Below are 14,584 nucleotides of genomic sequence, written 5' to 3' on the forward strand. Positions count from 1 at the left end.
GGCTCCATTCTGATTTTGAGGGGGGGTGTATTAAAGAAGGGCGGAACCAAGATGCGCTTTTGCCACAGGCTGGAGGGGGCGTGTGTTGTGAAAAGGGCGGGAACCGGGCTGTAGTGTGGATTTGGGGTGGGTGTAAGGAGGGGAAGGGGCCACGACCGCCAGACACTGCGAAGATTTTAGAGGGAGCCATGTAGGGGAGGGCGCGGACTGAATGGTAACTGCGGACCTGGAGCAGGGAGTGTGTTGGAAGGGGTGGTGGACTGAGTCCGGGCCCTGCGCATGCGCACTGTGATCGCTAAGAAGGGGGCGTGTAAAGAAAGACGGCGTAGAGACGGGGCAGCTACCGAATGCGCATGTGCACGGTGGACATCAAAAGAAAGCTTGTTCTGGGAGAGCGGGCGGGGTGAGGTGGGCCCTGCAGCGAACGCGCATGCGCATTGTTGGCCTGCGGGCTGGGTGGGGGGTTGCACTAGGAAAAGGGGCGGGGTCCTTTAGAGCTGCCCGCGCTGGCACATCTTCCTGGAGAAGGGGAGGGTGCGGCTGCGGAGAATTGGGATCTAGACGCTTTGGATTATTGGATCTGAGAACGGAGTCATTGGGGCTGGGGGAGGGGTTTGGGATTGGGGCCCTGGGGGAAAGTGAGGATCAGCTTCCAGGCAGAACTGGAGAGGACGATCAGGAGCCCCACCTCCACCCCACTTTGACACAGGCCTTCTCTCCTCAGGGCTCAGCGCTCGCCAGGCCAACTTGAGACATGTCTGACACAAGCGTAGAGAGCTACGGTCCAACCCGCGTTTCCAGGTAAGGCTTTCTTTCTGTCCTCTACCTTGCTACTTTTCTTCAGCCCCTGTTCCTGCCTTAGTTCCCTTGGCACCACCCCTCCCATCCTTGTCCTTCTTTACCCACATAACTGCCTGGGTGCCCTCCCCCCGCCACAGTAGGAAGGAAAGGGAGGAAAGTCAGTAGAAGGATGATGAAGGATGGAGAAAAAAGAGAGGAGGGAGGTGCCCTTCTTTTGCCATCACCACCTGCTCAGAGGAAGGAGAGGCCTTGTTGGGGTTAGGTGGACAGAGCACACTGTAAGGAGAGGAGTTAGTATAGGTCAGAGGAGTGAGGCCCTGGAATATTGGAACCATTCGCCTAGTTTAGGGGTGTGGAGGTCTGTGAGCTTTCCTGGCTTCCTCATGCAGACTGAAGCTTCAGAGAAGGACAGTGGCTTGAAGATACAGACCCTATTGACAGTGACTCAGAACGTTTGGAGGTCTCAGAGACACTGAAGACTTCAAAGGCACCAGAAGGTCTCAGAAGCCATGAAGGTGTCAAATGCTGCAGGAGTCTCAAAGGCCACAGAAGTCTCAAAGGCCCCAGAGGCTCAGAAGGCAGCTGCCACTCAGGCCTCACCTACCACTAAGCTGACTGATACCCCAGGTTCTGGCAGTTGAAAAGAAGAGTCCAGCAGCTGACAACCAAAGATGCAGAGTGCTGACCCTCAGCCCTGTGACAATGCCTGCCACTGAGACCAAAAGGTCAGCTGTGTGGCTGATACGAAGGTGTGTTACAAAGGCCCTGGATACTGAGGCTCCTGCTGCTCTCAGGCTTTGGCAGATGAACCTAAGCCTGAGGGTGCAGCTGCTCAGGTTCAGGAGAATCAGGATACTCGGCCCCAAGGTCAAGGGGCCAAGAAAGCCAGAAAGGTAAGACCTCCTATATATCACCAGGTCTTTTCTTTTTCTGCTTCTTTCAGTTGGTTCATTTGTTTCTGCAAACATTTAGAAAGTTCCCTGTGCTGGTTAAGGCTGGTGGGAAGGAACAACAAGAGGCATGTGATGTACTTTCTCTCTGCAGAGTTCACAGACTTATAGAGAATTGAGATAGTCCACGTAGCTGCAATGTGAAAATAAAGCGGTTTTATATTTCCATAGTAGCTACATGTGTTAGACCTTGAGCTAGGACGCATTCATATAGATTATTTCATGTAATGCCTGAAAGTAATCCAGTTTTTATAGAAAAGGAAGCTGAGTCCCAGAGAAGTGGGGTGACTTTTCCAGGGTGGTACAAGCAGAGTCAGTGGTGGACAATAGGAGAGGAGCGAATCCTTGGGCCCCAGCCTTAGGTTGCTCCAGGCCTGGTAGAGAGATGAAATTCCTGCATGGGAATCAGTGAAAAACAAAGCCAAGACTCAACGTTGCCAGTGGTCTAGTTAAGGTGTGTACTCTAGGGGGGGATTAATGGGCCTTCTAGAAGAGATATAGATGAGGGAAAGGAAAGGGAGGACCCACCTGCTCCATTTGACAATATTGAACTTCCTCTCTCCGTTGATGCAGGTGAAAACATCTGAATGGCGAAGACGATGGAAAACAGTGAATCAGAGTCAAGCTTCTGGAGCTCTGAACCGCAGCTGGCCGAAGGGTCTCAAAGGCCCTAATGGGCCTCAATGGCCCCGCAGGGCTTCAAGGGGCCCCCATACCTTTTGGGCCCCGCAGGAGCCGCAGGGCATCAAGGACTCGGTTGGCTGCTTGGGGCGTGGGGCCCGGAGAGCTTTGCTCTCCCTGTATGGGTCACCTAAGGCCCGTAGGGGCAAGGCTCGCCGTCGAGGCTGCTGCCAAGCTCCAGTCATCCCAAGAGCCTGAAGCAAACCACCACCGAGATGTGGCACCTCGCAGAGGAGGCCGGTGGCCGTGGCCCCTTTTGCAAGGGGAGGGTAAGAACCCTGTTTTCTCCATTCTGCCTTATTTTACTTCATTGCCTGGTCTTTTCCTGTCTTTTCTGTCTCAAATGTTTCTGCCAAACATTTTTGATCTTTCTACCTTTTTTTTCTTTTTTTATCTTTTGTTTTGTTTTTTTTTTTCGCCTTTTCCAGGCAAATGATTTGGTGAAGTATCTCTTGGTTAAAGACCCATACAAAGATTCCCATCAAACGCTCAGGTAGAGTCCCTGCTAACCCTCCCCCCTAAGCTGTGCCCTCCGCTGCCCTCTTTCCCATGTGCCTGAGGACATTGCCCCTTGCTCCTACCCCTTATGCTCCTAACCTTTGTACTCCCAGAGTTCTAATTTGGTAGTTGCTAGCATCTCTGTTCATTACTTCAGACCTGTTTGTGCCACCCACAGCAGGGTTTTGCAGAGGGTCTTTAGCTTGGATTTGGTGGCCACCTGGCTTCCCTTGAGCTCAGGTGGCACAGCTTGCAACAACTCTCCCCTTGCAGACATGCTGAAGGACATCATCAAAGAATACTCACTGATGTGTTACCCTGAAAATCATTGAACGAGCAGGCTATTCGTGGAGTAAGGTGAAGGGGCAAGCCATGGGGGGAATGGATGCAGTGGGGAGGGGGGAAGCATCGAACTGACCAAGTGTACTATGTCTTTCTGGGGTGGGACCACAGAGACTCACTAATTCAGCCCTATCACTGTGTGAAATAGATAGACAGGAAGGGGCCTCCCCAAAACCAGAGTGCCTAAGGAGGGACATAGACTAGTTCCAGGGGCTCACATTAGCAAGTCTCCTAAAAGCACAGCTAGGACCCAAGCCACCCGACTTAGTCCGCTTGCTTTTGTCTGCTGCTGGAGATTGTCCTATAATGCATTTTTACATGCTCTCGTCTCTTTCATTCCCCATTCTCTGTCTCTCCTCTCCTTATGACTTTCCACAAATCACAGAGATGATGCTGAGAACAACAGTAGATTTCTTACCTGTTTTCTGTGAGCCAACCAACTTAGGTTTATCTACATTATCTCACTTACCAACCTCCCCTCCCACAACACACACTCACAAACCACACCTGCATCCACACCCATACACACCTTAGTACATGGGAGCTGTGGGATGCTCAGGAAGCTGAATTTGTGATCTTAACAAGCTTGTTTTCCCATCCTAGGTGTTTGGGATTCAGTTGAAGGAAATCGATAAGAATGACAACTTGTACATTCTTCTCAGTACCTTAGAGCCCACTGATTCAGGCATACTGAGGAACGTAAGCTGTGGAAAGAGCTGGGGTGGGGGTGGGGGAGGTGAGAGACTCTGCTTCTTGGTATATGGCAACTTGGCACTACCCATTCCTGTCATCTCTTCGCCCATGGGCCCGTGCAGAGGTAGGACGGACCAGCACTTAACAAGCCCCTGTTTCCAGTTTCTGTCACCATAGTTGGAGCGCGAGCCCTGCCACATTGCTAATAGAGTGCTTTATTCATGATTGACCTGAAGGGCTCATAAGCAGCTTGGAGCAGTTTGCATTCGTCCCTGTTTTCTGTTTCTTCAGAAAATTCCCAGGAAGGAACAGCAGAATCGTATTGGCATGTTCTCTTTTTCTACTGGCTTTGGTTTAGTAGAATGCTTCGCAAGGAAAGGGCTCCCTGGTTGTTGGTGAATCATTGATGCTTGAAGAAGGACAAGGAGGACAGGACAGCGAATCACTGCTGGGGCTTTGTCCTAGAATTCTGTTGGGGTATAGAGGGGTCTATGGCAGAGAAAGCAGGCGACTCATCACAATGGGCTGGGTCCACCTGTGTTGTCCTAGGTTGCAGGCAGCCTCAAAACCCTCTTGGCAACCTGGGGGTTGGAGGGGGAGGATTGGATTTTCCCCAGGCCTAACTCTACAGGGAGACAGAGACTCAAGAAGTATAAAGAGTGCTTTTGCTCAGGGGTCCACATAGAGCTTGAAGCATAGGAAAGGCAGAATTCTGTCATGTCCTCAGTAATCTTGTGAAAAGGAGTAGTTCTAGCCTAAGTGATAGGCCTGGTGTGTTGTTTTGAAGATGGATTGCGTGGACATATAAGAACCTTTTCTTTCTAGACTCTGTGCTTTCCCTAGTACTAAGGATTCACCAAAGCTAGGTCCCTTCATGAGTTGCTTTCTTAGCATTCTCTTTATGAAGGGAAAATCGGTCCCAGCTGAGGGGGAGTGGGTTAGGCACAGGCAGCCTGCTGAATGGGTTGGCCACAGTTGGAAAGTCTACATGCTCATCATTTCTGTCCCTGTCTCCTCTTGCCCTTGCCCTGCCTCTTGCAGCTGTCCATCTGGGAGGTTGCTGCGCAAGCTGGGGCTGCGCCCTGGGTATTGATTGGGGCTCTCTCAGTGCGTTGCTGTCCGTGTTGTCCATTTGGAAAGATAAGGAGGAGAAAGGGATGGTTCAAGATTGCATCAGTTCTGGGGCTGGTCCTGGTGGAATAGGGTGTGGGGGTTGCTGGTAAAGGGTCTCCGGGGTCCAACCTAGTTTTGGAGGGGGAAATGGTCCAAAAACTTTTCCCCCTGTCTCACTATCTCTGTGGCTCTTCTATGGGAGTTTTGCTCGTGTGCGGTTAAAACATGTCTTTTTCCATGTTGAACATGTTTGTCTGGATATACCATATGGGAAGTGATTGATTTTGAATATATGATTGGATTGGTTGACTGATAAATTGATGGATTTTTTCTTTTTCTTTCTGCTGTTCAGGTATACATCCCTCACTTTTTGGGATGTGCAAGAAAGCTTATTACTGATGCGTTTTTGTGAAGGCAGAAGTAGAGTGTGTTATCCATGGTTTGTCTTATTCCATGTGTTTTGCTTATTTTTCAGAACATGAGTAATTTACCTATGGGTGTGTGGTGGTGTGTGGGTGTTTGGGGTGGGTTGGGGTGGTTTGTGTGCGCTAGTGCGCAGGTCGGTAGGGAGCTTATGTATTCCTTTCATGAACGTAGTGAGAGGGGGGGAACAGGAGGGCACCTTTGTCCCTGACCTACATGTACTTTCACCATACGCTTTTGGGCGCAGTTTTTCAAGGTAGGGATTTGTCATCACAAGTGGCGTCCATATAGGTAAACTGAGGTTCAGAGCAGTGAAGTAATTTGCTCAAGTAAATAGCTACATAGGGTAGCCAAATGGGGTGGTTAAGAGTTTAGATTTTAGATCCTGGCCCCCCAAGGCGCCTGTTGAGGAATGTTTTTTTACCATGCCAAGCCAGGGTTTTACTAGAAACTAATCTCCATAAAAGCGAAACGTGTAGAGCGTGACTTGTTGTTTAGGGTGAAAGATATTTAGGCAGCCGTGGTACTTGTACTGGGGACTTGACTTGTGTATCTCATTTCATTTTTGTAAAACTACGGCGCAGAATAGATACTGCCCATCCCATTCCCCACTTTTTAAGTTGAGGGACCTGGGTCTCAGAGAGTGGTGGAAGTTATTGGATTATTGAACTGGGCTTGGTGGTAAGGTCCAATGTTGGTCATGGAGGCCTCCTGACTTTCCTGGTCCAGGCCCTACCGTACGCCTTTTATTCCTTAGCACATGCCACACAACTCCCCCCATGCATGCAGTAGGATGAAATCGATGCACAAAGTACGCTACCCCCTTCTTGTTTTTTTTGGTGACTATGTTTTCCCTGTATACAGTCATTTTCTATGGTAGATTGTCGCAGGGCTCACCAGGTCATGGGGACACTCCCCAGTGGTAGTGGCTTTGGTAGGGTGTGCTCAGAGCTGGGCGGGACCTAAACAAATGGCTCGTTTGTTATAAAACACCCAACAAGAATCTGGGTTCATTTGTGACAAGGGGCACAAAACCTTGTAGCCTTCTTATGAAACATGGAGCCTACAACAGGTCCCAATCCTCCGCACCTCCAGATGGCTTCTGGACAAGACCACTGGGACCCGGGCTCATATTGGAAAAAAAAGAAAGAAAAGAGGAGAAGAAAAGTAGCATAGTAACTTTAGTGGGAGAGGTTGCCACTTAGACCCTATCCAGTCCATACATGGGTGGGCTTATGGTTGTCTTAAGACACAAAGGCTTTTTAAACTTGGCTTTTCAAGGGCAAGTCGTACTCGGACTATGCCAGAGTCCCTAATATAGCATATACGCGCTGAAGTATGAGTTCTTCTTGGGCCTGGGCGCATCATATATGATGAGACCTAGCAAAGAATGAAAAGTCCTAAAGTTTGCCTGCAAGGTGGTAATGGATAGCTTCCCAAGAGCTTGGTATAGCAACGAGTATTAGGGTTGCTGCTGCCTAGGCGCAGGCTGTGCATTAGAGCCACTTGCGGCTTCACATTGTGACGCATCTGAAGCCTCTGCTTCTGGGGCCAAATGTGTAGCTGATTGTACAACTAGCACATCCATCTCCCTAGACCAGATTGATTTGAGGAAACAATCGGGCCCTCAGAGAGGGTTTGTTTGTTAGTAAACTGTCCAGTGGGTCCCAGAGCCTAATAAAGTATCAGAACAGGGTGGGATGTGGAAATAAATAGTACATAACTATTAGTAGTATTTATTATATTATTACTGTTGTGTTAGTGTTTAGAGCATGAAGCATGGTGCATGGCACTTTACAGTTAGGGGTGCTCAGAGTTCTTTGGATTCTGATCCTTCTGAATGGGTGGTTAATTTCTGTTTTAGGTACAAAAGAAGGATCCCAAAGCAAGGCACTCAGTTTACCGAAAACCGAGAGGCAATGGAAGCTAGATTATGAAGGCTGCTGCTGAGGCTGCAGGCTGAAGCCAGAGGCGTCAGAGCTGATGATCAGAGCCGACATGAATGGGCAATGGGCTTGGATCTGAAACTGATTGCTGGGCCCTGCAACTGGGCCACGAAGTCTGATATTGGACCCTGGGGCCAAAGCCCCTGATAACAGCCAGGATCTGAAGAGCAAAGCCAAAGGCCAAGAGGAGGTGGTGGTGGCTAGATCTGGGGGCTAGTTGCAAGTACTATGCCAGCCAGGAGTGCAGTGGTGGACTTCAGTGCCAGTGCCATCCTGACCGCCACTATCACCGTTTGGCTTTTTTTTGCGGGCCTCATTGGGAGCAGGTGCCAGCACAAAGTGGCAAGCGTCTGGTGCCTGTGGTTTATCATATAAGTGAGGATTTCCAGGTATTCTACTTAGACTGGGGTTATGGCGACAGCTGGGGCTTATAGGCGTTGGAGGTAAGGAACTTGCGGGTTATAGGAAAAGGCCAAGGTTGCAGGACCCATAAGGGAGCATGTGGAGAAAAACCCCCACTCTTGGCATTTTGGTTCCTTCCCTTTCGGTGACTCTCAGGTGACTTTTTACCTTTCTTGTACTTGTGTTTTCAGGATATTCCTTAATCCTCAGCAGTTTATCCTCTTCAAGGCCATGGTGAATCCTCAGAAGCCGGCTACTCAACACAAGCACCTCGAGGCAGCCACTATCCATCAATTTGAAATTGATGTTCTACATTAAATCTATTTGCCAGTTCTGAGTTTGTTTATTGCTCTTTTTTTTGGTGGGCTGTGGCTCTGTTGTTCATATTGTTGGTATCACATTTAAAAATAAATCTGTGTTTTACTAGATTCAGGGGAGCAACATTACTCTTTCTTCTTTCTGGGATAGCGCTGCGTCCACATCTCTAGTCTGCGATGTGAGGCAGCATTGCAGTTAGGTGGGGAGTCATGAAGATTCTAAGCACCAGAGGGAACACACTTTGAAGAGACCTGAGGGGGTGGGCAAATCAAGCAGAAAACAGACATGTTGTTGTCAGAAACTGGACATCAAATTACAGAACTTCCCAGTTTTTGAGAAATTTTGATGATAATGGGATGAGAGAAGCGGTAGCGAGCTAATGGGGAGATAACAGGAACAAAGACTGCTTTTTCTGGGAAAGGAGGAGATAGAAATGCTTTAGCAGGCAGAAGAAGCCATATAAAAAGGGAGATGTCTAAAGACTTAAATAAGGTAGCCTTGAGGCGGGTGGGGAGGGGGTAGGTTGGGTAAGCCGGGAGAAGAGGGACTAATCCAGAAAGTATGTTGGATAGGGGACTGCGGAAAGATGGTCAAGCAGAGGGGATGCTCCATATCGGGATGGAAGCTCTTGATTTTTTTGGAGGACCTTTCCCCCATAGTAGGTGCCAGCAATCTTGGAATCCAGATGATGAGCTAATTTATCCCAAGGGAATTTGGTGCTGAAAATAAGGTAATTAGGATTGAGGGCACTTGAGTAAGGGGGTCGGCATCTTCATTACTGTTGCAATCGTACATCTGACCTAGTAGATCACACAGAATAGTGGATGGAAGAAGAGATAGATCAGGACCCAGGCAGGCTTGGGGAGGCAGATGAGGCAATTTGTGAGTGATGAAGGGGAAGACTAGAAGGTTTAATGGGCAGGAAGTCTCAGTGAAGTCGAAACAGTGGGCAGAATGTTAGCTAAATATACCAAAGGACCTGCTGTATTTCTGGCCCAAGTGGTTTCTAGGGCTCTGGGAAAGGAGTGTTTGAGGAAAAACTGGAAAGAGGATCTGGGGGACTAGTCCATATGGTTCAACCAGGGGCACAGTTGTATTTAGGAGGACTGAGTGGTGAGAACTCTGATTGTTGTCAGGTCCAAGGACTGGGTGTGTATGTAAAGGGGAGAGAGATGGCATTTTCTGGAGATGAAGGGGTCAATAGCCTGGGGGTGCCAAGGGGGTTGGTTGGGTTATCCATGTGGACAGTGAAATTCACCAAGGATGGTGGGACGGAGTTGACGCGTAGCCGATGAAACACTTTGGCAACCAGATGCAAAAAGATACTGTGTGATGGTTGAAGGTGTCCCCTCAGCCTTAACACTGCCCCCTAAGACATAAGGGCCTGCAGGTGAATCAGATATTGACATTCACCCTATTTTGGGGAGTGTTCCCCTGACCTTTGTTCTACAGGAAGCCCCCAGCCATCTAATCCTCCAATAACAGAACCCCTAATCACTGGGAATAGAATCTTATGGGGGAACCTAGAAATAGCTGCCTCTTACACAGTCATATAGAATAGGCAAATTAAAGATCTAAAAAAAAAAAAAAACCCAAACACAAACAAAACCCCTCACCACTTCCATTAGAGCAAGGCCAGCTCCTTGCCTCATGGCCATGAATCCAGACTTGCGTTTGTACTTGAGGTGTTTCTTGCACCAGAATATCAGAGGTTTCTTCCATTGAGTTCATTAGACCCGGTTTCCTTGGGAGCTGGGTAGGACCTGGAAGATGTAAGACAAATTCAGGGGACAGCTTAGGGCTTAGGAAGAACTCTAGTGGAGGGATAATTGTGTCCATCAGGCCCGCACCATCAGATTCTCAGGTAATGTCCCTTTTTGAAAAAAATTGGAATGGTGGGAAGTGATGGGGAGATGTAAGTCCCTTGGGGTTATACGTCTCAGTAATTACGTTCATAGTTTTTCTTCTATAGATACCTTTTTTTCCTCCGGATGGCACTTTTGAGAACTTCACTCGTTCACTTTTATTCTGAGATCACTGGGGCTTGAAGGGATATTCCATCTTCTCCTCCTTTTCAGACAAGTCCTAGAATTCGAGATGACAAGAGGGGTGCGCTTCTATTTCCCCCCGCAATTTCAGGTCCTTGAAGGGCCTGTTATTTCAAGTTGGGTCTTCAGAGATGCATCCTGGTTCCCAGAAAAGGTATTACTGACGCAGATCCGAGGACGAGGACTCGATATACTTCCCCATTTCAATTTTTTGCCATTTGTTGTCAGGATTGGGATTCCCCCCTTTCTGGCCAATTCACTGAACCCCCCCCCGCCCTTTCATTTTTGGTGTCAGTACATATTAAATTCCAAATAAGTCGGGATGATATGTATGTCTTCCCCTTGGCTAAGAGATGGTACTCCCCTCCTAGGCATCCTCCTCTACCTGGTTTTCATCCCCCCCCCTTACTCCGTTCTTCTTAGAGAACATTTTTTGCCTTCCTAATTGCTATTGCATGAATAGCAATTCATTCACTTTTTCTACCACATATATATGTATATATATTTAATAATTTATACTTGTGCTTTATACATAAAATATTTTTTTTATTAAAACCACAGGATTAGTGGTGACTAAATGTGTAAGTTTCCCCTTCCCCCAGTTAAGAAAAGCTCTTAACATCTCCCTTTAAGCCCTCTGACGAACAAATCTTGTTGTTTTATAATATTTTACCTCTATCCCCCGATTTTACCTTCTCCTCGTCTCCCCTTTCTCTCTCATGCACAATTGGTTGTCTCAGCATGTCCTGCTTCGTCTGTTCTCCAGCAAGAGGTCCCCACTGTCTCCTGTCTCCTTTCCCATTCTATTTCCCCCAGGGCCTCCTTCTGTCCTACGGCCTACCTTACCAGAACTCCCCCCCCTCGCCCCTTTCTGTCCAAACTTTAAATACAAGTATTCCTATCCTTCTTCGGTAAATATCCCCACTTTCCTTCAAACTGCCCTCCTACCCATCTTTTCCCCCCCCCCGTACTTTTAACCATCCTGTGATACCATTCCCAGCCCCCCCCCCCCCCCCTAGCCATCCGATACCCCGTCTACTCCCCTTATTTCTATCTCCCCCTTATTTTACCCCCCCCTTTTACAACAGATATGATAGCAGTGTTATACATTTTTTAAAAAGAACAACTTATTTTTCTAGCAAAAGTAAAACAGTTGGAAATTTATAACTATTTTTAGTGAACTTAATTTTTAGTGTTGCTTGATACGAGAAAATAAGTAGCTGCTCGATATTCACTCGGGTATTAACAGTTTTTCTTTTCACTACCTGACGTAATTAATGATGGTTTGAATAACTTTTGTAGAATTAAACAGAAACTATTTTAATTTAATTCTCAAAGCCCATATAACATAAGGGCACTGAAGATCAAAGGCAGTCAATGGCAGCCAACAGGCACTCACAGACCACTTCTCATTATATGACTGCATAGAAGCAATGGATTCAAAGTCCTCCAGTCACAGCCATCTATTCCCTGAGATTTTGTAACACTAACCTTGCATACCTTTTTGTGTATCTTCCATGACTTCAGCATTGCTGCTCGTGTGATAGCCAAGAAAATCCAGTAAGAGAAATTTAAAACTGAGGAATAAGATTTTTATCCGATAGGCTTGAGCCTTAGAGGACCACAAACTATTACAATAGTTGATTATTGTTGCCTCCCCAAGAGCCAATTTTCACCCCCTTGGGGGTGATTACTTGCCACCCCTCCACCTCCACCCCCACATTGAAAATGCAAGCCCTAGAGTAATATTTCCTTTGGAATGAATAAAGCAAGGTGGAATGAATTCTGGGTACCCGGGAAAGGGGGTTGGGGGTGGGGAGAGAGAAAACAAGAAACATTTACTAGAGATCAAGCATTTGTGAGAACAAAATGGATAGCAAACTTTTCCCCAAACTTACACTCTCAAAAATGCCTTTATTCAACATAATGCTACTAAATCATGTATAAACACTCACCCCTTCTCCAAAAGGAGATTACCACAAATCTTGTCACCCACTATCTGTAGCTCCAAGTCTGGTAATCTTGGATGATATCCTTTCCTATTCTAGTTACCTTGCAACACTTTCTAGATATGCTACAAGCTATGAACTAAATGTAGGTTGAGCCACCATGCACACACTATGTTCTACAATGGGGCAAAGATGAAGAGGATGGAAATAAATTACACAGAGAGAGAGCAAAAAGGAAATAAAGAGGATGGTTATAGTCTTTGTTACTGAAACTAGCCTAATTTCAGTACTCTCTAAGTATTTTATTGCATTATTGTTATTGCTATCAGTTCTCTAGTCTTGTTCCTTCCCAGTCTTGGACCATCTGACCAGAGTGTTAGCTGGTATTGATTGTGTGCCCTGGCCAGGTCACTTTGTGGATAAAGAGATCAACCAGATGCATGGCTCCGAGTTTGACGGTCACATTCTTCCCTTCCTCCTCCTCCTCCTTCTCCTTCTCCCTCCCCTCCTCTTCCTCCTCTTCCTTCTTCTTCTGATAAGAACAATTTATTTATAATCTTATAGTTTTAAAATCTTGTACTATTTAGTTTTATTATGAAATATGGATTAGCATTATTTGACAAAAAGAGGTTTTAATTGACAAGGCCCTCTGTTTAGAGTGCTGGTATGTGACCGTTACATGCTATGCCAAATGTCTTTGTCTTGCTCCTCACTTTTTTAATGGTCCTAGAGCCATCAAGAGTTGTGTTCACATAATTGTCTACATTTCCTTGTAAATTTATGCCATCATTTCAAGGAGGAAACCCAAGCCACAGGAAAAAGAAACATGGCACACATTTTTTAATTTTAATGAATCCCGTCTAATGTCTTTAAAGCATTTATTTACAAAAATCAAGCTTGTTTATTAAGATTTCAATAGTATATTGATGTTAAAGCAAAAATTGGGTCTATCAAATATGAGGATTTCAAGTAAATCAATAATTCTAAGTGTCTTTTTTCCCCAGATTTATCTTAAGCAGTTAGTTTTTTTTTTAATGGTGTTATGTTAGTCACCATACGATACATCATTGTCTTCTAAGAGGATTTCTCTTCCTTACTTCCGCATCAGGGGTTCATGCTGGTGGAGCAATTCAACCCACTAAAGTGTCAACTTCCACTAGTCCTCCTTAATCAGCAGCGGCACCTGCAAACCACATGCGTCTGGATTTTGTTCTATCTGTACAGTAACCCTGGTTATTGGGGAACCTACCCACAAAGATCTAGGTCTGAACTGACAGAGAGCCAGCAGTGTGGGCAGGAGGAGGGGTTAATGGGGAGTGCGAAACTCCTGTACTCCTATGGTGTTCTATTCAGGACCTTCGCCAGACTGGTTGGTTTTTTTTTGGGGTTGGTTTGTGTTGTTTGTTTTAAAAGATTTTATTTATTTGACAGAGAAAGCGATCACAGTATGCAGAGAAGGCCGGCAGAGAGAGATGAGAGAGGAAGGGAAGCAAGTGAAGCAGACCTTTCTGGCTGAAGCACTCTCAATCCCAAGACCCTGAGATCATGACTGAGGCCCAAGGTCAGAAGGCTTAAACCCACTGAGCCAACCAGATGCTCCTGGCCAGACTGTTTTTGTTTTCGCTCCCACTGTTCCTTTGTGTGATGTGAGTGAGTTTGTTGCTTTTCCATGCCCCCAACGGATTTTGGCTGCGTGAATCAGATGGCAATTTCACCATAGCCCGACGAGATGGTCAGCTCAGGTTTTGCATTGGTCATTTGGATTCCCAAGTTTATGTAGTTCAAGCTCTCTACTGACAGGATCAGTAATTTAACTTTGCTGAACTTAAGTCATTCAGGTGCTATGAAGTTGTGTTTCTTAAAAAGGGTGTAAAGGGAGTTGTATTAAGATGTCGTGAAAAGAAGGTCCATCTGGATACCCCAATTGTTTATTACGCAGCACTGGCCAGCGGTCCCCAAACTTGTGGAAAGAAACCAAGGTCTCTTTCAAACAGAACGAATTGGATAAGGGAAGATGTGGTCCATATACACTTTTGGAGTATTTATGCCTCCATCATAAAGGATGGACTACCCGAGACTTTTGTAGCAATCTTAGCCGGGACTGATGAAGAGAGTATGCTGGAGTGAAATACGTCCGATGTGATAGTCAATTATCATGTGGTTTCACTTATTTGGTGGAGCATAACAAAATAAGAGCTATGGATGCCAAATGGGAGATGGAGAAGGGAAAGGGATTGGAGGGGAATTGGGAAGGGAGGTGGGTGAACCATGAGAGACTATGGGACTTTGAAAAACAATCTGAGGGCTTTGAACGCGGCGGGCGGGGTGGGGTCGGGGGAGGTCGGGTGTGCCAGGTGGTGGGTATTAGAGAGGGCCACGGATTGCATGGAGCACTGAGTGTGGTGCAAAAACAATGAATA

The 14,584-nt window shown here is 46.7% G+C and overlaps 1 non-coding gene and 1 pseudogene across 1 annotated transcript; both read left to right on the forward strand.

Moving 5' to 3' along the window:
- The first annotated feature begins 279 nt into the window (after positions 1-279).
- LOC123389894 lies at positions 280-8,167 on the forward strand (annotated as a pseudogene).
- LOC123389895 lies at positions 6,438-6,572 on the forward strand. Its single transcript, XR_006604579.1, has one exon. It is a non-coding gene; the product is annotated as a small nucleolar RNA SNORA11 (small nucleolar RNA).
- Positions 8,168-14,584: the final 6,417 nt, after the last annotated feature.

The sequence above is a fragment of the Mustela putorius genome, unplaced genomic scaffold (assembly GCF_011764305.1).
Source record: "Mustela putorius furo isolate JIRA1106 unplaced genomic scaffold, ASM1176430v1.1 tig00004066_pilon_pilon_pilon, whole genome shotgun sequence".
Classification (NCBI taxonomy): domain Eukaryota; kingdom Metazoa; phylum Chordata; class Mammalia; order Carnivora; family Mustelidae; genus Mustela; species Mustela putorius.